Genomic DNA, 26047 nt, shown 5'->3' with positions numbered 1-26047 from the left:
GAACTTAAAGTATAAAAAAAAGAAAAAAGAAAAAAAAAAAAAGAGAGAGAATTTTAGATCTTCATCCCCGATGAACATCGATGCAAAAGTCCTCAATAAAATACTTGCAAACTGAATCCACCAGCACATCAAAAACTTATCCACCATGATCTAGTGGGCTTCATCCCTGGGATGCAAGGCTGGTTCAACATACACAAATCAATAAAAATAATCCATCATATAAACAGAACCAAAGACAAAAACCAAATGATAATCTCAATAGATGCAGAAAAGGCCTTTGACAGAATTCAACAGCCCTTCGTGCTAAAAACTCTCAATAAATTTGGTATTGATGGAATGTATCTCAAAATGATCAGAGCTATTTATGACAAATCCACAGCCAATATCATACTGAATGGGCAAAAACTGGAAGCATTCCCTTTGAAAACTGGCACAAGACAGTGATGCCCTTTCTCACCACTCCTATTCCACATAGTGTTGGAAGTTCTGGCTAGGACAATCAGACTAGATAAAGAAATAAAGGGTATTCAATTAGGAAAAGAAGAAGTCAACTTGTCCCTGTTTGCAGATGACATGAAAAACCCTATCGTCTTAGCCCAAAATCTCCTTAAGCTGATAAAAATCTTCAGCAAAGTCTCAGGATACAAAATTAATGTGCAAAAATCACAGGCATTCTTTTACACCAGTAACAGACAAACAGAGAGCCAAATCATGAATGAACTCCCATTCACAATAGCTTCAAAGAGAATAAAATACCTAGGAATCCAATTTACAAGGGATGTAAAGGACCTCTTCAAGGAGAACTACAAACCACTGCTCAGTGATATAAAAGAGGACACAAACAAATGGAAGAATATACAATGCTCATGGATAGGAAGAATCAATATCACGAAAATAGCCATACTGTCCAAGGCAATTTATAGATTCAATGCCATCCCCAACAAGCTACCAATATTTCTTCACAGAATTGGAAAAAACTGCTTTAAAGTTCATATGGAACCAAAAAAGGCCCTTCATTGCCAAGACAATCCTAATCCAAAAGAAAAAAGCTGGAGGCATCACTCTACCTGACTTCAAACTATACTACAAGGCTACAGTAACCAAAACAGCATAGTACTGGTACCAAAACAGAGATATAGACCAATGGAACACAACAGAGTCCTCAGAAATAACACCACACACCTACAGCCATCTGATCTTTGACAAATCTGACAAAAACAAGAAATGGGTAAAGGATTCTCTATTTAATAAATGGTGCTGGGAAAATTGGCTAGCCATAAGTAGAAAGCTGAAACTGGATCCTTTCCTTACTCCTTATACCAAAATTAATTCGAGATGGATTAGAGACTTAAATGTTAGACCTAAAACCATAAAAACCCTAGAAGAAAACCTAGGTAATAGCGTTCAGGACATAGGCATAGGCAAAGACTTCATGTCTAAATCACCAAAAGCAACGGCAACAAAAGCCACAATTGACAAATGGGATCTAATTAAACTAAAGAGCTTATGCACAGCAAAAGAAACTACCATCAAAGTGAACAGGCAACCTACAGAATGGGAGCAAATTTTGCAATCTACTCATCTGACAAAGGGCTAATATCCAGAACCTATGAAGAGCTCAATGAAATTACAAGAAACAAACAACCCCATCAAAAAGTGGGCAAAGGATATGAACAGACATTTCTCAAAAGAAGACATTCATACAGCCAACAGACACATGAAAAAATGCTCATCATCTCTCGCCATCAGAGAAATGCAAATCAAAACCACAATGAGATACCATCTCACACCAATTAGAATGGCAATCATTAAAAAGTCACAAAACAACGTGCTGCAGAGGATGTGGAGAAATAGGAACACTTTTACACTGTTGGTGGGACTGTAAACTAGTTCAACCATTTTGGAAAACAGTATGGCGATTCCTCAAGGATCTAGAACTAGAAGTACCATACAACCCAGCCATCCCATTACTGGGTATATACCCAAAGGATTATAAATCATGCTGCTATAAAGACACATGCACACGTATGTTTATTGCGGCACTGTTCACAATAGCAAAGACTTGTAATCAACCCAAATGTCAATCAGTGACAGACTGGATGATGAAAATGTGGCACATATACACCATGGAATACTATGCAGCCATAAAAAAGATGAGTTCATGTTCTTTGTAGGGACATGGATGCAGCTGGAAACCATCCTTCTCAGCAAACTACCACAAGAACAGAAAACCAAACACCGCATGTTCTCACTCATAGGTGGGAATTGAACAATGAGATCACTTGGACACAGGAAGGGGAGCATCACACACCAGGTCCTATCGTGGGGAGTGGGTAGTGGGGAGGGATAGCATTAGGAGATATACCTAATGTAAATGACGAGTTAATGGGTGCAGCACACCAACATGGCACATGTATACATATGTAACTAACCTGCACGTTGTGCACATGAACCCTAGAACTTAAAGTACAAAAAAAAGAAATATTGAACACTAGAATAATTGCAGACATGCTGTATCAGTGTAGTTTTAAAATTATATGTTTTTAAATTAATAGACTGTTTTTAAGAACAGTTTTAGGTTTACAGAAACAATTGTACGGAAAGTACAGAGTTCCCATATACTTCCCTAGCCCCCTGAGATAATTTCCCCTATTAACATTTTGCATTAGTATGGTATATCTGTTATAATTGATATACAAAAATGGATGCAATATTAACTAAAGTTCATAGTTAGCATTAGAGTTACTCTTAGTGTTGTACCTTCTATGGATGTTGACAAATGTATACTGACATGTATCCACAATTACAGTATAATACATTATGGTTTTATTGCCCTAAAAAAAAAAAAAAAGAATGGTAGGAAGAGGCATCTTCCTACCATGAGCAGTGATCATGAAGGTGAAGGCCTTAGCCATCTGGCTGTCTGATGGAAGAGATTTCCAGACAAAAGGAACAGGTAGTTTGAAGACTCTAAGGTAAGGCGCAATGTGAAAAACAGCAAGCAGTCCTGTATGATTGGATCAGAGTGCGTAAAGGGGCAAAAATGAAAATAAATAAGGGGTTGGAGAGGTGATGATGAGCACAATATCATAGTCCCTCTAAGCAGTTGTAATCACATTGTCTTTTACTGAGTGGATTGGAGACTTTGGAAAGTTTTGAGCAGTTGTGTAATCTTATTGATGTCTTAAGGATTCTTAAAACATCTTAATCTTATTAATGTTTAAGAATTATTTTGGTACATTCTTCTGAATGGAATCACTTCCTACAATTTAAAAAAATGGTCAATGAATTATCTCTCTTTCTAAAAATAATTCTCTTGTTCTTTACTTGTCATATTTTTGTATCTGTTTAACTACAGTGTATTATCATTTAACCCCTCTCCTTCCTTTTCTTCCACTGCATACTTTCTATTGCTGTTACTTCTCTGGAAATATTGAGGTCTTTTTCATGTTAAAAATGTTTGTTTACCTCTCCTTGACCCCTCCCCTCATCCCATCCGCTACACCTTTAACCCTACCATGAGCTAGGTAGTTCCAAGCATAGAAAACACCAAGACAAACAGATACTGGAGCTGTCTAGCCCAGGAGGGACACAAAAAAAGAGAGAATTATACTGTACTAAATATTTCAATAGAAGATTGAGGGTAGAGATTCTTTCTGATTGGAAATCCCAGAAAGCCTTCACCAAGGAGGTGCCATGTGGACTAAATGAAGCATTGCAGAGTTTTGGAGGGGAAAAAACTATCAAGGAGAGAAAATAAAAAATGTACAGGCACAGAGTAGAGAGATAAAAAGTTAATGATGGAACGACTCACATTTTCATTCAAAAGACTCAGTGGTGTGGATGAGAGAAATGGACAGAGACAAGGCTGCAGGTTGAGATTATATATGATTGACCCTTTTACTTCACATGTTTTCCTGTAACATTCTACTAATTCTCCCCATTTCCCATACTCTGAGTCCTGCAATGCCTGACAGAATATCTCTTGTTACATCAGCTGCCTGTGGAAAATGAGATGAATCCCATTTACATGGTCTCTAATTAGCCTGAGTCCCCTTGAGTTTTAACGTTTATATTTTGTTCTTGACACTTGGAAACTCACAGGACTATATTGCTTAGGACATTACCTAGACGTCTGCCTACACTCCACTATTCTGGATAGGTGAATGAGGGACACATGGAACTGCTGTCCTACACTTTCTCCCTGCTGAACAGTCATGTGGTTTTCCTACTTTGCCTTCATATTTATTGCTCATCTCGGCCTTTGCTATACTTAAGCGTGTGTAATCTGTTCAATAATGATAATACTCATTATTTACTGGGTATTTATCACAGGGCAGATTTTGTACTAGGTTTTTTCCAAACATTATATCACTGAACTCTAACAATAACCTGAGACGTTAAATATTATTGATCACACATTACAGATAATAGTTTACCTAAATTTACACAAATAAAATGTGTAAGGGCCAGGCACAGTGGCTCACGCCTATAATCCCAGCACTTTGGGAGGCTGAGGCAGGCAGATCACCTGAGGTCAGGAGTTTGAGACCAGCCTGGCCAACATGGTGAAACCCTGTCTCTATTGAAATTAGCTGGGTGTGGTGGCAGGCATCTGTAATCCCAGCTACTCAGGAGACTGAGGCAGAATTGCTTGAACCTGGGAGGCAGAGTTGCAGTGAGTCAAGATTGCACTATTGCACTCCAGCTGGGGTGACAAAAGTGAGACTCTGTCTCAGAAACAAACAAAAAAAAGTCAGAAATGAAATTATAATCTATGACTGCCAATCTCCAAAATCTATACTCTTTCTACTATGCGATAATCCTACTCTGTCTCTGCCCATTGCCACACTCCCAGTTCACACATCAAACATTGTGTATCCATAGTCTGCTCTTTCCCACCTCACCCACTCTCCTGAGCCCTTGTCTTGACCCTTATAATGAAAGCAATTTTTCTTTTGTTCAAGTCTCTTATGTCCAAGCTCCTTACCCCTAAATTTAGCCTTTACACCCCAACTGAGCTTTCATGATTAAAGTTCCCGAACTAATTGGTCATTTTCCACAGGCAACTTGCCTCCCAAGTCTACAGAAATTCAAGGCCCACTGATATTTGTGATGCCCTTGACCCACCTTACTTGAAACCCTATATGTGTCTAAAGGCTGAATCTACATAGCTTCCCCCCAACACCGTATATTGAGTTCTGATACAGTCAAGAACACATGACACTACATTGTGACTAGATGTGTTCCACCCACTTCCTAACTTTAAAAGTCTTCGTTAGAATTAGAGGGTTAGTTCATTCTAAGAAGGAGGCTCACCTGCTGAGTCAAAGGAATAGAATTGATATGGATTACTCAGAAGATGCTACAGGTGGGAAGTAGGTTTTCTCAAGAAGGAAGAGGTAGTTATATGAGAACAAGGAGAATCATGCAAATAAAAGAAGGAAGGTTATTTAATTAACCTTCTTTGTCTCTTTTGATCTTTGTTGGTTTAAAGTCTGTTTTATCAGAGACTAGGATTGCAACCCCTGCTTTTTTTTTTTTTTCATTTGCTTGGTAGATCTTCCTCCATCCCTTTATTTTGAGCCTATTTGTGATGGGTTTCCTGAATACAGCACACTGATGGGTCTTGACTCTTTATCCAATTTGCCAGTCTGTGTCTTTTAATTGGCCTATTTATGACAGGACCCTCAGCTGCAGGTCTGTTGAAGTTTGCTGGAGGTCCACTCCAGACGCTGCTTGCTTGGGTATCACCAGTGGTGGCTGCAGAACAGCAAATATTGCAGAACGGCAGATGTTGCTCCCTGATCTTTCCTCTGGAAACTTTGTCTCAGAGGTGCACCTGGCTGTGTGAGGTGTCAGTTGGCCACTACTAGTAGGTGTCTCCCAGTTAGGCTACTTGGGGGTCAGGGACCCACTTGAGGAGGCAGTTTATCAGTTTTCAGATCTCAAACTCCATGCTGGGAGAACCACTATTCTCTTCAAAGCTGTCAGACAGGGACTTTTAAGTCTGCAGAAGTTTCTGCTGCTTTTTGTTCAGCTATACCCTGCCCCCAGAGGTGGAGTCTACAGAGGCAGGCAGGCCTCCTTGAGCTGTGGTGTGCTCCACCCAGTTGGAGCTTCCTGGCCACTTTGTTTACCTACTCAAGCCTCAGCAATGGCAGATGCCCCTCCCCCAGCCTCACTGCCTCCTTGCAGTTCATCTCAGACTGGTGTACTAGCAGTGAGCGAGGCTCCGTGGGCGTGGGACCCTCTGAGCCAGGCGCAGGATATAATCTCCTGGTGTGCCCTTTGAAAGGCCACCGGAAAAAGTGCAGTATTAGGGTGGGAGTGTCCCGATTTTCCAGGTACCCTCTGTCGCGGCTTGTGTTTCCTAGGAAAGGGGATTCCCTGACCCCTTGCACTTCCCTGGGTGAGGCGATGCCCCGCCCTGCTCCATGGGCTGCACCCACTGTCTGACAAGCCCCAGTGAGATGAACCCTGTACCTCAGTTGGAAATGCAGAAATCACCCATCTCCTGCCTCCCTTACACTGGGAGTTGCAGACTGGAGCTGTTCCTATTTGACCATCTTGGAACCTGGCATATGTCCTACTATTCCCAGTTTTCAAACAAGAAAATCAAGATTCAGAACATGTAATAATTTCCCTAGGGTGACTATTAGTCAATGTTATGTTATAAATAATGGAATCTGTTCTAGGTAGTTTAAGCAGAAAGAGAATGTGGTTCTTACAAAATTATTGAAACGACTGGAGAATAATGCTTTGGACTAAGCCCCAGGAACAACTTTCAGCTCCAGAACTTTTTGTCTCATCCCAATAGAGCAAGTTACTGTTGCTGCTGCTTCCACTATCAGGCTGATGAATCAGAAGATGCAGGCTTCAGAACTTTGGCTGTAATCCACCTCAGCTAAATGCATGCCCTACTCCCTACTTCCCTCTGCATGTGATGCATGTGAATCAAAGTCGCATATAACGTTTTTAGATTCCACGTATAAGCGAAGTCATATGGTATTTGTTTTCCTGTGCCTGGCTTTTTTCACTTAACAGGATGTCTTCTAGATTAATCCGTGTTGCCGTAAATGAAATGATTTCCCTCTTTTATAAGGCTTAATCAATGGAAGTGATCTATTGCACAGGCAGGTGACTATAATAAATAATAATACAGCCAGCCATGGTGGCTCACGCCTGTAATCCCAGTACTTTGGGAGGTCAAGGCGGGTGGGTCCTCTGAGATCAGGAGTTCGAGACCTGCCTGGCCAACATGGTGAAACCCCATCTCTACTAAAAAAAAAGAAAAAAAAATAAATTAGCTAGGTGTGGTGGTGGGAGCCTGTAATCCCACTACTTGGGAGGCTGAGATACAAGAATCGCTTGAACCCAGGAGGCGGGGGTTGCAGTGAGCTGAGATCATGCCATTGCACTCCAGCCTGGGGGACAAGAGTGACAAGGTACAATGATGAATAAGATTAGTTTCTACTCCAAAGGAACTCACAACATAGTGAGGAAGTCAGATGTATAAATATGATGGATATCTGTTATTCAAAATCAAAAGGTACTGTAGATGAGGCCAAACATTTAGTCAACTCACCTTGTCCCTGCCTTACCATATTAGTGGCTACCATTCACCTGGTAGAAGTACTAGAGGTTGAAGATCTAGGAGTTGTAGAAACTGAAAAATGCCTTTATAGAATTTATTGTGTATTCACATTTTTAAAATAAGAGACAATTCAGAAATTGCAAGATTTTTATTGGTAAAGATGAAACTACTTCCGCATGTAACCCCTTTCTTCTTCATGCCCCTTAATACTCCAGATGTGCTAATCATCTTTCAGTCTTTCAGTGTGCTGTTATCTCTCATGATTCTTGTCCTTTCCTCTGCCTGCATCCCCTGACCCTCACTATTACCCACCACCTTTCATCTGTCTAATTGCTTCAAGCATTAGCCTAAATGTCTCTCCTACTAGAATATATCTCTGACTATCCTAGTCATCTGCCTACCATTTGCTTTCATAGTACACTTTTCCTTTCCTGTATCTTCAACCTATAACTTGTAATATAATTGTTTTTATCTTCTGTACTCATCTCTAAACTATTTATTGGAAGAATTTGTGTCTATTTGTATTGTTTTGTTCACCATGATATCCTCACATACAATCACAGTGTCAGGCATAGAATAAAAAATAAGAAATAATAAATACAAACATTAAGCAAAGAAAGAACTGATATAATTACTGATTATATATTAGTGACTAATATCAGAATGGATGTTTCATGCTGGTGATAAGTAAAATATAAGATGGATTGGTATAGATGGAGAGAAAATAAGATTTATGAATAATTCTAGAATAATTCTAAAATAATAATAAAAATAATGGATAGGTCCTATTTCATTCAAATCAAGAATTCTTAAGCAGTAGGGTAATATTATAAGAGCAATATGTGAGGACTGCTAATCAGGTATTTTGAATAATTTTGAAGTTATAAAAATGGTAGACAAATTTTGGACTTCCACTTAAGAGAGTCAGGACATACAGTGAGAGTGGCTCTTCCTGATTTCTTGTATATTTAGTCTCAACTTAATGAAATTTTGTAGAATTTTCTCTGGTACACTGTATTTCCTTATCTAGTTAGCACATGCCTCAATGATGTTTAATACTCTCATTTGTCTTAGAAATTTTGCATTTGTTTTTCACCTAATTTTATGTAGACCTATATTGTAGCAATGTATTGAGAGTTTAAGCTCAGACATATATCAATGGAATGAAATTGCATTAGTTTGCTGATGGTAGTCATGATATGGCATGGACGGCCATAAAAATTCAAGAGCTCAAAAGAAAGTGTCTGAAGAGATGCAAATATATGGCAAAGTTGCAGTAATATTATTTAATCCCTTGTGAAACTATTGATTCACTCTTGTAATGAGAAATTAACTGTTACAGACTCAGAAGGAGGCAAATATTGGAAGAAGATTGTAAAATGATCAACATTATTATTAATATCAATAGTAATTGATAATCACTAACATGATTTAATCACAGCTGTCATTATCATCACCATCACTACAACATAATTATCAGTTATCATCATATCTATACTAACTACTAGATTGCTTGTTCCTTTCAGACATCAACATTTGTTAGCTAATATGCCTCTTGAGCTACTAGCACAGAATTTTAGGTATAGAGAGACTCTAATTCAATGGCTTCTAGAGCCCAACTTGGGCTTAAGTAGTGGCTTTGATATAAATTAGCTATGTAGCTTTGGACAACTTATGTAACCTCTAAGTGCTTCAGTTTTCTGATCTGCATTATCAGGCAACTGATCATAACTAGTTCCTAAGGTATTATGTAAATCAAATAATTTATTATGTGTAATGTGCTATGAACAACATCTTGTACATGTTAAATATTTATTATATTATTTCAAGGTACTTATTAAGTATCTACAATCTATATTAATACTAGTTAATGCTTAAAGCAATATATATCAAGTATCCTGTTTCTCTTTTAATTTTTTTTTACTTTGCCCATGTTGTGATTTATTTAAGAATCCAGGCCTGTAGCGCAGTGATAATAATAAGCAGGGCTATGATAAATGTCATGGGAACGGAATCCTGCATGGGATACTGTCTTCTCCTCAGAGCAGCAGGGCTCAACTGAGCAGGAGACATTAGCCACCTCTCAAGGTATTTTTGATAGCATTCTTGACTTCCTGGTTTCTTAGGCAGTAGATGAATGGATTTAGCACGGGTGCGAGGCTTGCATACGCAGCTGAGATTAGTTTGTTGGAATTAAACGACACAATAGCTCTGGGCTGAACATATATGAAAATCATGGTGTGTAACAAATTATGACTACAGTGAGGTGAGATGCGCAAGTGGAGAAGGCCTTCTTCCTTCCCTGGATGGAGGATATATGCAGAACGGTGGAAACAATGTAGATATAGGAGAGGACAGTGGTAATGAGAGGGAACACAAGAATGGCAATAGCCAAAGCAAAGTCCACTAGTTCAGCTGTGGACATGTCTTTACATGCCAGTTTGAGGATTGGTGTGATATCACAGAAAAAGTGGTTCATAACATTGGAGCCACAGAAAGCAACATGTGAAATGAAGTAGACTTTGATGACAGAGACCATGAAACCACTCATGTAAGAGAAAGCCACCAGCTGCCCACAAAAACCTGTGGTCATGATGACTGAGTATCGAAGAGGGTGGCAAGTGGCCACGTAGCGGTCATAGGCCATGGCTGCCAGGAGCACACACTGTGCAGGCAAGCGAGATAAAGAAGTAGAGCTGGGTCACACAACCTGTGAAGGAGATGCACCGTCTCTGCAGGAGGAATCCGTCCAGCATCTTGGGGACTGTGACAGAGACATACCAGACCTCCAGAAAGGACATGCTACTCAGGAAATAGTACATTGGCTTATGGAGGGAGCTAGTGACCCAAACAGTGAGCATGATGGCAAGATTCTCTACTACCACCAACAGGTAGACCACAAGGAAGAGGAAGAAGAGCAGGATCTGCAGCCATGGGGCAGCGGGAAGGCCTACCAGGATGAACTCAGTGACCAGAGTGATGTTTAGCTGCAGCATGATTAAAAGCACTGGGCAACACTGAAGTCTTCTATGGCAACACCACAAATAATAAAGATGACCATGGCATCAAATGTAAGACAAAAATACATTAATAATTCAGTCTTTTCTGTAAATGAGACTCCTAAGATAATTTATGTTAATGGGGACTCATCTTCAAATGTGAAGCACACATTTTCATTGATGTTTTATTTTTTAAATAAAAGTCTCCTGAAATCAAAATGGACTTCCATCCCAATCTCATGCACCTGATGGCAATGATTGAAATGGCAATATTTACATCATTCCTAATTCCTTTGACAATGAACATAGACCCATTTTTCTGTCCCATATTGATTTCAGTTATCGGTTTAATTAGGAACTCACTGCACAAACATTTATTCTTATCTGAAAGGAAACATAGAAGATAGCATCAAGTCAGAAAAAATTAAGAAGTTTAATATTTGGGTGACCCCTGAGCCTTAATCCACACAGATTATGCAAATTAGAGTCTGAGGAAAATTGGAAATTATAACTAAGGTAAGGTAGGCATTCTTATAGCTTTTCTCATTTTATAGGAGAGAATACGGAAGTATGTAATGGTTGAGTGATCTGTTCGGTATGACACAACTGCTACGAAATGAAAATAAGACTGAAATATTGTTCTGACTCTAAATCAGTGTTCTTAAATTCTATGCAGAGGTGAATTTTTGGTAAATTGTGTGGCTGATGATGGGGTTGTGGATTGTTACAAATGTCCTGAAGGGTAGAAGCCTCTACATTGGTGGTGTTTCCTACTGGGGCTAGACCATAGGTAAAGCTAGCCACTCTGTGCTTCCAGAATAGCTTCTTTTCCCCAAGAAAGTCATTTGATCAAAGGTATTGAAGCTAGTCCAGAAACTCTTTGCTAGTAAACTATGAGTAAAGTATAGCTTGGAGGTTGGGAGTAAGGGACAATCTTTTCCCACCCAGAAAAGAGTGCTGAGCTCTGCCAGTGTGTGCTGCTATGGAAAGGAGAAAGTGGTGCCAATAATATGCATTTGACATGTCATCGTTCAATTCCTTGCCATGAGCTCTACCCAGAATATCTCTAGTCCAGGGGAATGTCAGAGTGAACCCTGATTGACCTACTACTCTTTCTGTGTAGTGAGCCTTGATGTTAATTCACTTGGTAGGTCAGGGTTTCTAAATATCAGTTATTTTTTCATTCTCTAGCCCGGAAAGGTGTGGAGACAAAGGAAGGCACATAAATGTAGAAGGACAGATAGATTTTGTAATGCTGGAGGGAAGAATTTTTTGTGAACTAGACCAACTAGCTTACTAATTGATTTTATGAAATGTCTCCTATCCTTAAAGCATATATTCAGGTGCTGCATTCAGACCATTGTTCATCTTTTCTGACAACCTCTTGTCCATTATGTTCTTCTCTTGGCACAGAAAGAGTGGTACGTCAATCAGGGTTCATTCTGACATTCCCCTGGGCTATAGATATTCTGGGCATAGCTCATGGCAAGAAATTGACTGATGTTGTGTCAAATGCATATTATTGGCACCACTGTCTCCTTTCTATGGCAGCACACACTGGCAGAGCTCAGCATTCCTTTCTGGGTGGGAAAAGATTGTACCTTACTGCCAGCCTCCAAGCTACACTTCACTCATAGTTAACTAGAAAGGAGTTCCTGGCCTGGTTCTTCAATATCATTGTTCAAATGTTTTATTTGGGGAAAATAAACTGTTCTGGGAGCAGAGAGTGTCTAGCTTTACCCAAGGTCTAGCCCCAGTAGGAAGCAACACCAGTGTAGAGGCTTCTACTCTTCAGGACATTTGTAACAACCAACAATCCCATCATCTGCCATACAATGTACCAAAAATTCACTTCTTCATAGAATTTAAGGGCACGGACTTTAGAACCAGAACAATATTTCAGTCTTATTTTCATTTCGTAGTAGTTGTGTCATAGTGAACAGATCACTTAACCATTACATACTTCCTTTTCCTCTTCTATAAAATGAGAAAAGCTATAATAATGCCTACCTTCCTGGATTGTGTTGTGAGAATTAAATGTGAGAATGCATGGAGGACCTTTAACATAGGACTTGATGCAAAGTTATTCTCTACGAACATCAATTATTACTATGTCATATTAGACTCATACATATTTACTTAATTATATATGCTCACATGTTTTTACTCATATATTCAGAAACACACACAGTCATTTACTTTCTCTTTACTCACTTTTCCTGTTATAGTCTGGTGAAGAAAATAACCCCAAATTCCTGGAGAACAGGATTGTAGACCACTCACGCCATATTCCTAGTTTACTTTTTAATGAATTGTTTTTATTACTTAAGCATACCCATGTTTCCTTCACATTTTCCTCCACTTTTTGCAACAAATATAACTCCAGCATGCTCTAGTTTGAAGCACGTAGGGATATAGAACAATGTCACTCTAGTGTCTTTGTTTTAGAACCAAAAACCTTGAGCTTTGGGTACCCTATGGGGAAAAATCCTTTCATTATATTGCAAAACTTCTTTTTTACAGTATTGAACATGGTGGTTCTTAAGAGAAAACAACACCCTGACAGACTTCTTTAGGAAAAAGAAACACATTCCTTATGCATTTGTCCAACATCCAGAGAATCCAGGGCTGCCCAAATTTCCCCAACTTGGAGTAAAGATGTATGGGATCTACTTTCCCATTTGCCTCCCCAAAATGCTCTTTATCCTGTTCAGTAATGATACCTTCAGTCATTTTCCCAAGTTCTTCCTCATCTTCCCTGGAACTTTCCTCAGGAATCAACCAATCTGTCTTGGTTTCTCCAGCCACTCAGTATGGTCTGTCTGTCCTTACTCTGAGAATAGAAAATCCTTCAGATATTTACACTAATCATGAGAAAGCAAAGTGGTCCACAGTTTCTTGTACTTTCTAACGATATATGCATGGCCCTTGCTTAGTCTGCATGGTAGGTATTGTAGCTCTAAGGCAAGAAGACATGAGAAGGGACAGAATAATATATTCAACTCTAGCCTACCCTTTTCCCATGTCTTCTTTCCAGGGACCAACTTACACTGTCTTTCCTAGCTCTAGGGGAACTTGGTGTGTACTGCCAAAATATGTACAGGGGACCTGGGAAGCTGAGTCTCCATTCATGTCTAAATTCTTGTTTGATCCTGGAACAGTGTTATTTATACCTATGAGTATGGCGTAGTCCTTTTTACTAACTGTTACATGCAAGGTGGTATAACATAAAGTGACTCAGAAAGCACATAAGAAATATAAGTGGGTTAAAGGTAATAGAGACATTTATTTGTTTCATTATTTGTATAAAACATGCTTCCTGCTTTCACTTATCTCATATTATATATAGGGCACGGTGCTATGCATTCTCCAGAATAAAAATACATGTCCTGATCCCTATGTTTTGGAAGCCTATGATGTTTCAAGTAAAATAAGAGATATAGTATAACCAAGATAGAGTGTGATATGTGCCATAAGAGAGTTACAACAAAATGCTCTGAGAACTCCAGTAAGGGAGAAATTCTTTTTGACTGAGAAACTTGGAAAAGATTTCACCAAATAGATGTTATTTAAGGCTCATGGAAAAAAATAGTTTAAAAGTAGTATTAAAGAAAGTAATTTTTGTTCACCAATTACAAATCTTTGTTTCTAATCCAAGTTTCACTAACATTTTTTGACAATTGACTGTAGAAACTTATCTTTATATTTCATTTTATTCACCCATAAAATGGGATAACAGTATTTTCCTTGTAAATATTATATGATTTATATTAGCATGGAAAGTTATATGTATAAAGGGAGCCATTTTAACAAGACTGCAGAGTGGGAGATCTCAGCCTTCAATTCCCCCCACAACAATAATTAGACAGCTATCCTTGATAGAAAATAATTCTTGGAGAAGTCAGGAGGCCATTTTAAAAGGTGTTGCAACTAGTGCAGAAAAAAAATCCTCAGAATACTTACACAAAAAATTAGTTAAAAATTTTTCATTTTGTCTGCATCTCATCCCCCAGGCCAAGAATGCTCAGGGCTGAGAGGAAACTCCCAGCCCATGAGTTTCACTCACAGAGAAAAGGAAAGCAGGGTGACCAACCAGCATCCCCACCACTTTGGAGCACTGCCTGAAGGACCCACTTCTGTTCCACCCCACTAGGTGACTGGTGAGCCTGGGATAGCAGAGACATCTGGAGATGGCTAGGAATGAAGAAGGGTTGAGGCTCTCAGCATGTGCGATGCAAAGGGAGCCACTGCATTTCCAGGTGACCTGCTCTGACCCCAACAACTTTTGTTGTTGAAGACATCAGTAGCCCTTGCAGCTGCCACATACCCTCTGCAGCTTTTGCTACTGAGGAACCCACAGCATTTGTTGTCATGGACCCCAGCAGCCTGCTTCACAGAGGATCCCCCAAAGTTTTGCCTCTAAGGGTACTGTAGTTTTCCACCATTGCAAAGCTGAGCTGTCACCCTTCCCAGTCACTCCTTATCAAAAACTGCCCCAGGTGGTGATGCCATGGGCATTTGCATCTGATCCCATAGCTGTGTGTGTGCATGCAGCTGACTCTGACTCCTACTACAAGCCCCAACCACAGTCCAGGCACCTGAGGATGATTCCTGCAGCTTCATACATGTACACTGCCAGACCTAACCCTTGTAGCTTCATGTATGCACACTGCTGGCCTCCATGCATATGTCAGTGGTTGGTCATGGCCCCTGCCACTTGCCCAGGCTTTTGCAACCGGACCCAGCAGCACTGCTAAAAGGACCCCAACAGACCTTGAAGCCACCCTAGACCTTCTGCAACTTTTGCCAGTGGGGTCACACAATTGCCAATGTGTATCTCAGTCATCTGAGCTAACAAGACTTTGTGTCTCCTTCACACACATCCACACTTGTTTTGTTAGCTCAGGATCCTTGTGACTGTGGGCCTGGGGCCAGAACATACTTCACTGTGCCTTCCCCAACTGGTAAAAATCTTTCCTTACTAAAGCCAGTCCATTAATTAGGAAGTGATGACTGCTTCTTCAAACGTGCAAAACCCTATGCAAGACTATAGGATTATGGAGAATTAGGAAAACATGATGCCACCAAAGAAACACAATAAATGTCCAGTAACTTACCCTAAGAATGAAGATGCACAAATAGCCTGACAAATAATTCAAAATAATTGTTTTGAAGCTACTCAGTGAGCTACAAAAGAACACAGATAAATAATTTAATGTAATCAAAAACAAAGTGATGGGTTTAAAAAAGAAATAGAAAACATAAAAAGAACAAAACAAATTTTGGAGATGAAAAATGCAATAACTAAACCAAAATATATAATAGAGAGTTTCAACAGTGATTTTATTGTGCAGAGAAAAGAATCAGCAAACTTGAGGACAGGTTATTTGAAATTATCTGGTCAGAAGAGAAAAAAAGAGTGACAAAGAATGAGGAACTCTGCAGGATTATGAAACACAATTAAGAGAAAAAAATACATTTATGGGAGTCTAAGAGGAAAGGGAAGAAAGCTCATTAAAAATAATGGTTGAAAACTTTCCAAATCTGGGTATATATATGAAGATCCATATACATGTAGCTCAAAAGCCTCTTAACAGGTTTAACTCAAATGTATCTTCAATGAGACATGTTTTAATCTGCTGTAATCTCAATGTTTGTGTCTACTCAAAATTCCTATGTTATCACTGCAATGGTATCAGGAGGTGGAGTGTATTAGTCTGTTTTCATACTGCTATAAAGAAACACCTGCGACTGGGTACTATAAAGGAAAGAGGTTTAATTGACTCAGAGTTCTGGATGACTGGGGAGGCCTTGGGAAACTTACAATCATGGCGGAAGGAATAGGAGAAGCACGCACCTTCTTCACAACATGGCAGGTGAAGTGAGATGAGGGTAGGGAAAACTGCCATTTTAAAGACCATCAGGTCTCATGAGAACTCACTCACTATCACGAGAATAGCACAGGGAAACCTGACCACATGATCCAGTCACTTTCCTTCCTCAACACATGGGGATCACAGGTTTCTTCCTGGACATGTGGGGATTACCATTCAAGATGATATTTGGGTGGGGACACAGAGCCAAATCATGTCATGGGGTCATTGGAAGATAATTAGACCATGAGCATGAATCCTTCACAAAAGGGAATAATGTTTTAATCAAAGAGGCCACAGAGAGCTGCCTTGCCCTTTCCACTGTGTAAAGACACAGCAGGAATTTAACATCTGCTAACCAGAAAGCAGGCCCTCACCAGACACTGAATATGCTAGCACCTTAACCTTAAATGTACTAGGCTCCAGAACTATGAGAAATAAATTCCTAGATGTTTTTCAGCTATTTAGTCTATGGTACTATTTTATAGAAACCCAAATGGAAAATGAATAATCAAACAGTCAAAAATCAAAGATAAAAAGAGTATTTTGAAAGCAGCAAGAGAAAAGAGGTTTGTCACATAAATGGAACCCCCATAAAGCAATCAGTGAATTTCTCAGCAGAAACTTTGCAGACTAGAAAAGATGGGATGATAAATTCAAAGGGCTAAAAGAAAAAAAAGCCAACCAAGAACACTTTACATGACAAAATTGTCTGTTAGAAATAAGAAGAGATAAAGATTTCTCCAGAAAAACACAAGATGAGGAAGTTCATTACCACCAGACTAGTTTAAAAAAAATGCTAAAGGAAATTCTTCAAGCACAAATAAAGGATACTATTTAATGACATGAAAATACGTAAAAATATAAAAATCACTAGTAAATGTAAATATGTAGTCAAATTCAGAGTAAATTTTGTAATTGTATAAGTCACTTATAACTCAGGTATACAGGTTAAAATTAAAATATTGAAAGTACACCTATAATAATTTGTTAATTGGTATTCAATATAAAAATATGTAAATTGTGACATCAGAAATACACATTGTTTCTGTGGGGGAGGTAAAAATGTAGAGCTTTGTATGTAATCAAGTTTAAGTTGTCAGCTTACAAATAGCCTGTTACAACTATAAGATATTTTATGTAAGCCTCATGGTAATCACAAAACCTATAGTATACAGAGAAAAGATAAAGAGAGAAAAATCAAAACATACCATTACAGAAAATGATCAAGTTTCAAAGACAGAAAGAGAAGAAGAAAGAAACAAAGGTTCTAAAAAGAAAACAATTAACAAAATGACAATAGTAAATATTTACATATCAATAATTACATAAGTGTAAATGGACTAAACTGTCCAATTAAAAGACAAAGAGTGACTGAATTCAGTTAATGAATATCAAAAGAGCAAGACCAAATTATATGCTGCCTACAAGACATTTCAACTTTAGGGACACACATATACTGAAAGTAAATAGAAGGAACAAGATATGCAAATGCAAGCCAAGAGACAGCAGGAGAAGCTACATTTATATCAGACAAAATTGACTTTAAGTAAAAAACTGTGACACTAGAGAAAGGACCTACTTATATAATGATATTGAGGTCAATTCATCATGAGGCTATAACTATTATAAATATATATTCACCCAACATCAGAGCACCTAATTATATAAAGGAAATCTGAGGTGAGGAAAAAAAAAATTTCAATAAAATAATAGTAGGAAATTTCAATTCCTCTCAGCAATGGGTAATAAGGCATAAAGATAAAAAAATCAATAAGGAAACACTGGACTTGAACCATACTTTAGACCAAATGAGCCTAATAGAAATATACAGAATATTCCATCCAACAGCAGCATAATACACATTTTTGAAAAATTATTTATTTGTATTATAAATTGACAAATTATATATATATTTACAGAGTACTAAAACGTTATGATTAATGTACACAATCTGTAATAATTAAATCAAGTTAATTTATATGTCATCACCCTACTTATTTTTGTGAGAACTTTTGAAATTTACTCTCTTAACAATTTTGAAATGTACAATAAAATATTTTTAACTATATTCACTACATTGTGCAAGAGATCTCAACTTGAGATCTCTTGTTTGTCTCAAGTGCACACAGAACATTCTCCAGGATAGATCTTATGTTAGGTCACAAAACATATCTTAATAAAAGATTAAAATTATATTAACCATCTTTTGTTACCACAATGATATGAAACTAGAAATCAATAACAAGAGAAAAACCAGAAAACTCACTAATACCTGAGAATTAAACAAAACACTTCTGAACATCCTGTGGGTCAATTAGGAATCAAAAAGGAAATTAAAATACCTTGAAACAAGGAAAAATTGAAACACAACATATTGAAGCTTATGGAATGCAACAAAAACAGTACTAAGGGGGACAATGAATGCCTGTTTTAAGAAAAAAGGAAGGTCACAAATTAAAAACCTAACTTTGGCCGGGCACAGTGGCTCACGCCTGTAATCCCAGAACTTTGGGAGGTTAAGGCCAGCGGATCATGAAGTCAGGAGATCGAGATCAGCCTGGCCAACATAGTGACACCCCATCTCTACTAAAAATACAAAAATTAATGGTGGTGCGTGTCTGTAGTCCCAGTTACCTGGGAGGCAGAGGGAGGAGAATCACTTGAAGGGGAGGCAGAGGCTGTGGTGAGCTGAGATCCCATCACTGCACTCCAGCCTGGGCAACAGAATGATACTCTGTCTCAAAAAAACAAAATGATACAAAACAAAACAAAAACACCTAACTTTACAACTCACAGAACTAGAAAAACAAGAATAAACTAAGCCTAATGTCAGTTGAAGAAGGAAAAGTAACAAAGAGAAGAAATAAGTTAAATAGTGACTAGAAAAACAAGAAAAAAGATAAATGAAACAGAGCTGTATTTTTCAACAGCTAAAATTGACAAACTAGACTAGACTAATAGAAAACATTTAAATAAATAAATCATAAATGAAAGAGAAAATATGCAACTGATACCAGGAAACATTTAAAAAATCATAAGAGACTACTTACTGTGAATAATTATGCACCAACGAAATTGATAGCCAGAAGGAAAGAGTAAATTCCTAGAAACATGCAATGCAACATACCAAGACCAAATCATGAAGAAATAGAAAATCTGAACATATCAATATTGAATAAGATTAACTCAATAACCAAAACTATTCAAACAAAAATAGCCCAAGACCAGATGGCTTCAGGGAAAATTCTATCAAATGTTTAAATAACAGTTGAACACCATCTTTCTCAATCTCTCCCCAAAAATTAATTTTGCAGGAAGGAAGATTTCCAGAATTGTATTACAAGGCCAGCGTTACCCTGATACCAGTGTCAAACAAAGAAGTCAAGGACACACACACACACACACATCCCACACCCCACAGGTCAATATCCATGATGAACATAGTTGCAAAAGTCCTCAACAAAATATTAGCAAACCAAATTCAACAGCACATTAAAAAAAATCATGCACCATAACCAAGTGTGACTTATCCCTAGGATGCATGGATGGTTCAACAATGCAAATTAATAAGTATATTATATTAATAAAAATAAAATCTAAAAATGATATGATAATTTTGATAGATGCATAAAAACATTTGAGAAAAGTTCAACATCCTTTCCAATAAAAACTCTCAATAAACCAAGTAGAGAAAGAATGTACTCAACATAATAAAGGCTATAGATGAAGAGCCACAGCAAATACTTTTTAAGAGTGAGAAGTTGAAAGCTTTTTCTCTAAGATTAGGTCAAAGAAAAGGGTACCCAGTCTTACCACCTATTTTAAACATAATACCAGAAGTTCTAGACAGAACAATTAGTCAACAAAAAATAAAAATAAAAAGCATTCTAATTGGAAAAAAAGAAGTAAAATTCATTTGTTGGCAGATAGCATTTTTTTTCATTCAAAAAACCTGAAATACTTCACTATAAAAAAGCAACTGGAAAAATTGATAAACAAATTCAGTAAACTGCATGATAAAAATTAGCATATAAAATGAGTTATTTTTCATTGCTAACATTATACTGAATGGGAAAAGGCTGGAAGCATGCCTTTTGAAAACCGGCACAAGACAAGGATGCCTTCTCTCACCACTCCTATTTAACATAGTATTGGAAATCCTAGCTAGAGCAATCAGACAAGAGCAAGAAATAAAGGGCATCCAAATATGAAGAGAGGAAGTCAAACTATCTCTGTTTGCAGACAACATGATCCTATATCTAGAAAATCCCATAGTGTTGGCCCAAAAGCTCCTTCAACTGATAAACAACTACAGCAAACTTTCAGGAAGAAAAATCAATGTACAAAAATCACTAGCATTTCTATAAACCACCAACAGCCAAGCAGAGAACCAATCAGAAAGGCAATTCCGTTCACTATTACCACAAAAAGAATAAAATATCTAGGAATACAGCTAACCAGGAAGGTGAAAGATCTCTACAATGAGAATTACAAAACACTGCCCAAAGAAATCAGAGATGACACAAACAGAAAAATATCCTATGCTAATGGATAGGAAGAATCAATATCATTAAAATGGTCATATTTCCCAAAGCAATTTACAGGCTCAGTGCTATTCCTATCTAATTATCAATGGCATTTGTCACAGTACTAGAAAAAAACTATTTAAAAATTCATATAGAACTTAAAAAGAGCTGGAATAGTCAAGGCAATCCTAAGCAGAAAGAACAAAGCTGGAAGCATCATTTTACCTGACTTCAAATTATACCACAGGGCTACAATAAGCAAAACAGCATGGTGCTGGTACAAAAACAGGCACATAGACCAATAGAGTAGAATAGGGAGCCCAGAAATAAGACCGCACACTTAGGACCATCTTATCTTTGACAAAGCTGACAAAAACAAGCAATGGGAAAAAGATTTCCTATTCAATAAATGCTGCTAAGATAATTGGCTAGCCATATGCAGAAGATTGAAGCTGAAACTCTTCCTTACACCATATACACAAATCAACTCAACATGGATTAAAGACTTAAAGGTAAAATCCCAAACTATAAAAACTGTGGAAGACTACCTAGGCAATGCAATTCTGTGCAAAAGAACAGGCAAAGATTTCATCACAAAGACAACAAAAGCAATTTCAAGTAAGCCAAAATTGACAAGTGGGATCTAATTAAACTAAAGAGCTTCTGTAGAGCAAAGGAAACTATTAACAGAGTAAACAAACAATCTACAGAATAGGAGAAAGTATTTCCAAACTATGCATCTGACAAAGGTCTAATATCCAGCACCTACAAGAAACTTAAACAAATTTACAAGAAAAAAACAAAAGATAACCCATTACAATGTGGGTAAAATGTGGGCAAAGGACATGAACAGACACTTTTCAAAAGCAGACGTATATGTGGCCAATAAGCATATGAAAAAAGCTCAATATCACTGATCATTAGAGAAATGCAAACCAAAATCTCAGTGAGATACCATCTCACACGAGTCAGAATGGCTATTATTAAAAGTCAAAAAATAACAGACACTGGAGAGGTTGCAGAGAAGAGTGCATTTATACACTGCTAGTGGAAATGTAAATTAGTTCAACCATTGTGGGAAGCAGTATGGCAATTCCTCAAAGAGCTAAAAGCAGAATTTGCGTTTGACCCAGCAATGCCATTACTGAGTACATACCCAGAGCAATGTAAATCATTCTACCATAAAGACACATGTACACGAATGTTCATTGCAGCACTATTCACAATAGCAAAAGCATGGAATCAACCTAAATGTCCATCAATGACAGATTAGATAAACAAAGTGTCATACATACACACCATGGAATACTATGTAGTAATAAAAAAGAATGAGATCGTGTCTTATGCAGGAACATGGATGGAGCTAGAGACCATTATCCTTAGCAAACTAATGCAGGAATGGAAAACCAAATACCACACACTCTCACTTATAAGTGGGAACTAAATGATGAGAACTCATGAACACTAAAAAGGAAACAGCAGACACTAGGGTCTACTTGAGGGAAGAGGGTGGGAGGAGGGAGAGGAGTAGAAAAGATAACTATTAGGTACTAGGTTTAATGCCTGGGTGATGAAATAATCTGTACAACAAATCCCGTGACACAAGTTTACCTATGTAACAAATCTCCACATGTACCCCAGAACCTAAAATAAAAATTAAGAAAATTTTATATTAACAGTAAACCATCAGAAAAATAAATTAAGAAAAGAATTTCAAGTATACAATTGAATTATTATTAAGGTGACCCTATGTACTATTATATATTAGATCCATTTCATTCTTTCTTATATACATGTACGATGGACCCCAAAAAGTTTAAAATGGAAAATTATAAAAAAAGAAAACAATTCCATTTAAAATAGAGTCAAAATTGAATAATATACTTTGGAATAAATTTAACCAAGGAAGTGAAAGATCCATACACTGAAAACTATAAAACAGTGATGAAAGAAATCAACTAAGACACAAAAAATGAAAAAAAAATCCTGTGTTCATGGATTGGAAGAATTAATACTGTTCAAGTGTTCATACTCTCCAAAGCAATCTACAGATTCAATGCAACTTCTATCAAAATTCCAGAGCAATTTTTTGGGGGCTTTTGGTGTTAAACTAGAACAGGAAGAAACAGAGAAACCTAAAATTTGTTGGTACCACAAGAGATACACATAATTAAACCAATTTTGAGGAAGAACAAAGCTGGAGAAATCACACTGCCTGATTTCAAACTATATCACAAAGCACTACGGAAATATTATGGAATTAACATAAGAACAGACACAGAGACGAATGAAACAGAATAAACAGCCCAGAAATAAACCTGTGCATAAACCATCAACTCTTTTTTTCACAAAGGTGCTAAGAATACGCAACGAGAAATGGATAACCTCTTCAAAGAATTATTTTGGGAAAATTTAATTTCCACATGAAAAGGATAAAATTGGACTCTTATCTTACACCATATACAAAAGAATCTAATTAAAATGAATCAAGACTTAAAGGTAAGGCCTGACACTGTAAAACTCCCAGAAGAAAACAGAGGAAAAGCTCATGACATTGATTTTGGCAGTGATTTTTGAATTTGATTCAAAAGTCTAGGCAACAAATGCAAAAAACTGGTAGTACATCAAACTGTAAGTTTCTTCATGACAAAGGAAACAATCAACAAAATGCAAAGGAAAACTACAGAAAGGGAGACAACATTTAGAAGCAACATGTATTTTTTTTTTTTTGAGGAAGAGGGTCTGGCTCTCTCACTCAGGCTTGAGTGCAATGGTGAGATCACAGCTTACTGCAGCCTTGACCTCCTGGCCTCAAGCCATCCTCCTGCCTGAGCCCCTCAAGTAACTGGGACTACAGGCACCAGCACCACACCGAGCTAATTTTTGTATTTTTTTGTAGAAATGGGGTTTCATCATTGGCCAGGCTGGACTCAAACTTCTGAGCTCAGGCAATCTGCTCGCCTTGGCCTCCCAAAGTGCTGGAATAACAGGTGTGAGCCACTGCACCCAGCCACAAATAGGGTGAACTGACAGGCCCTTCTGTACATCAAGTCATCCACAGACTAGTGATCTCTCTCTCTGCTACTAATTCTGCCTCAAGTATCTTATAAAAGGTTTAGTATCCAAAATACATTAGCAACAAAAATAACTCAATAGCATAAAAACAAATAACCTGATTTAAAAATAGAGGATTTGAATAGACATTCCTATAAGGAAGACACAGAAATGGCCAAGAGGTATATGAAAAGATGGTCAGCATCCCTAATAAACAGGGAAGGGCAAATGAAAAGTATAGTGAGATATCACCTCATGCCCTTTAGTATTATTAAAAAAAAAAAAACAAAGCAAAACAATTGTTGGTAAGTATGGGGAGAAAATGGAACCTGTGTACACAATTCATGGGAATGTAAAATGGTACAGCCATTATGGAAAACAGTATGGAGGTCTGAACATTCAAACCATTACTACTGTATGATCGAAGATTCCCACTTCTGACTATATATCCAAAAGTAATTAAATCATATTTATTGCAGCATTGTTCATAATAGCCAGAATATTGGAAACAACTTAAGGGTTGTTTAACAGCAGATGAATGGATAAAGAAAATGTCTATAAAATAGAATGTTATTTATCCTTAAAAGGACATTCTGTCATTTTCGATGACATAGATCAACCTGGAGGACATTATGGTATGTGGAATAAGCCAGACACAGAAATGCTGCCTAATTTTGCTTAAATTGGAAGCTAGAAAAGAGTCTAACTCAGTAATAGAGCGTAGAATGGTGTTTGCCAAGAGTTTGGGGTGGCTGTGGGAGAAAATGGAAAATATTTGTCAACAGATACAAACTTTCATTTTTAAGATGAATAATTTCTGAGGTTCCAGTGTAATAGCATGGTGACTACAGTTAATACAAATGTATACTTGAAATTTGCTACTGAAGTAGATGTCACATGTTCTCACAAAATACACACACAGAAGGTAAGTAGGCAAGGTGATCGTTATTTTGATATGTTAATTAGCTTGCATGTAGTCATCATTTCACAGGGTACACGTATACCAAATCATTACATTGTATACCTTAAATACATCCTAATTGTATTTGTGAACTATATCTCTAAAAAGTTGGAAAAAAGAGAACTATGGGCAAATTATACACAATAATAAACATAAAAAAATTCTTTGAAAACAGTTCTAATACTGCTGGAATATGAACTACAGCCAGTATTTGAGTAGTAGAAATTAGATAAGAGGGCTTTTGGTGTTCAACTAGAACAGGAAGAAACAGAGAGTAATGACAGCAAACAGTGAAGCTATAGGATAATAATTCCTCTTCAGTGACAAGAGGCCCCACCACTGCTTTGGACTCCAGGAAGCACTCAGACATTAACAGTTGTGAAGTGTGCCCGGCATGCTAAGAAGAGGGTGAACTGACAGACCCTTCTGTCCATCAAATCATCCACAGCCTGGTTATCTGTGTCTCTGCTAGTAATTGTGCCTCAAGTATCCATAAAATCTAGGATCAACTGCTAGAAATTTTGCAAGAACAAAGGTCCAGGAGATGCACTTGCATCTTGGTGAGTAGCCAAAGTTAGCTACAGGGAGCTGAAGCAAGAGACTAAAAAAATGAGAAGTCTTAGAAAACTTTCTCCAGTCCTTGAGGATCTGAAGGCCTATATGTGACTGATATTTGGAGAAGAATGGACCTAATTCTTTCCCCACTCCAACCAACCAAAATCTTTGTTGAAAGGCATATTGTGTATTGTCACTAATTCTGGGAAGGCCAGGACCATTGGTCTTCATGAAGTGTGATTATGAACATGAAAATCAGACAAGGCAATCTTGCTCTGAGGAGTGCTTCTAAGAGAAAATGAAGACACCTGCCCTATAGGGTGTCTTCTCTATGGAAGACATGGAGCTGTCTAGTCATTCTTGCTGGCACCAAATGGTGGTATTCTAAAGACCTGGTATAATATATTAGAGTTGCTAAATATATAAAGCAGTAGCTGTGTGTTAATTATACTTTATTTCATCTCTCTCTTATCCATTAG

At 37.6% G+C, this 26047-nt stretch overlaps 1 pseudogene; it reads right to left on the bottom strand.

Moving 5' to 3' along the window:
• Positions 1-9651: 9651 nt before the first annotated feature.
• Positions 9652-10593, bottom strand: LOC117081299 (annotated as a pseudogene).
• Positions 10594-26047: the final 15454 nt, after the last annotated feature.

Source organism: Trachypithecus francoisi, unplaced genomic scaffold (genome assembly GCF_009764315.1).
Source record: "Trachypithecus francoisi isolate TF-2019V2 unplaced genomic scaffold, Tfra_2.0 Lachesis_group8, whole genome shotgun sequence".
Taxonomy (NCBI): Eukaryota; Metazoa; Chordata; class Mammalia; order Primates; family Cercopithecidae; genus Trachypithecus; species Trachypithecus francoisi.
The sequence above is the reverse complement of the archived record's forward strand: the minus strand, read 5'-3'. Positions and strand labels throughout refer to the sequence as shown.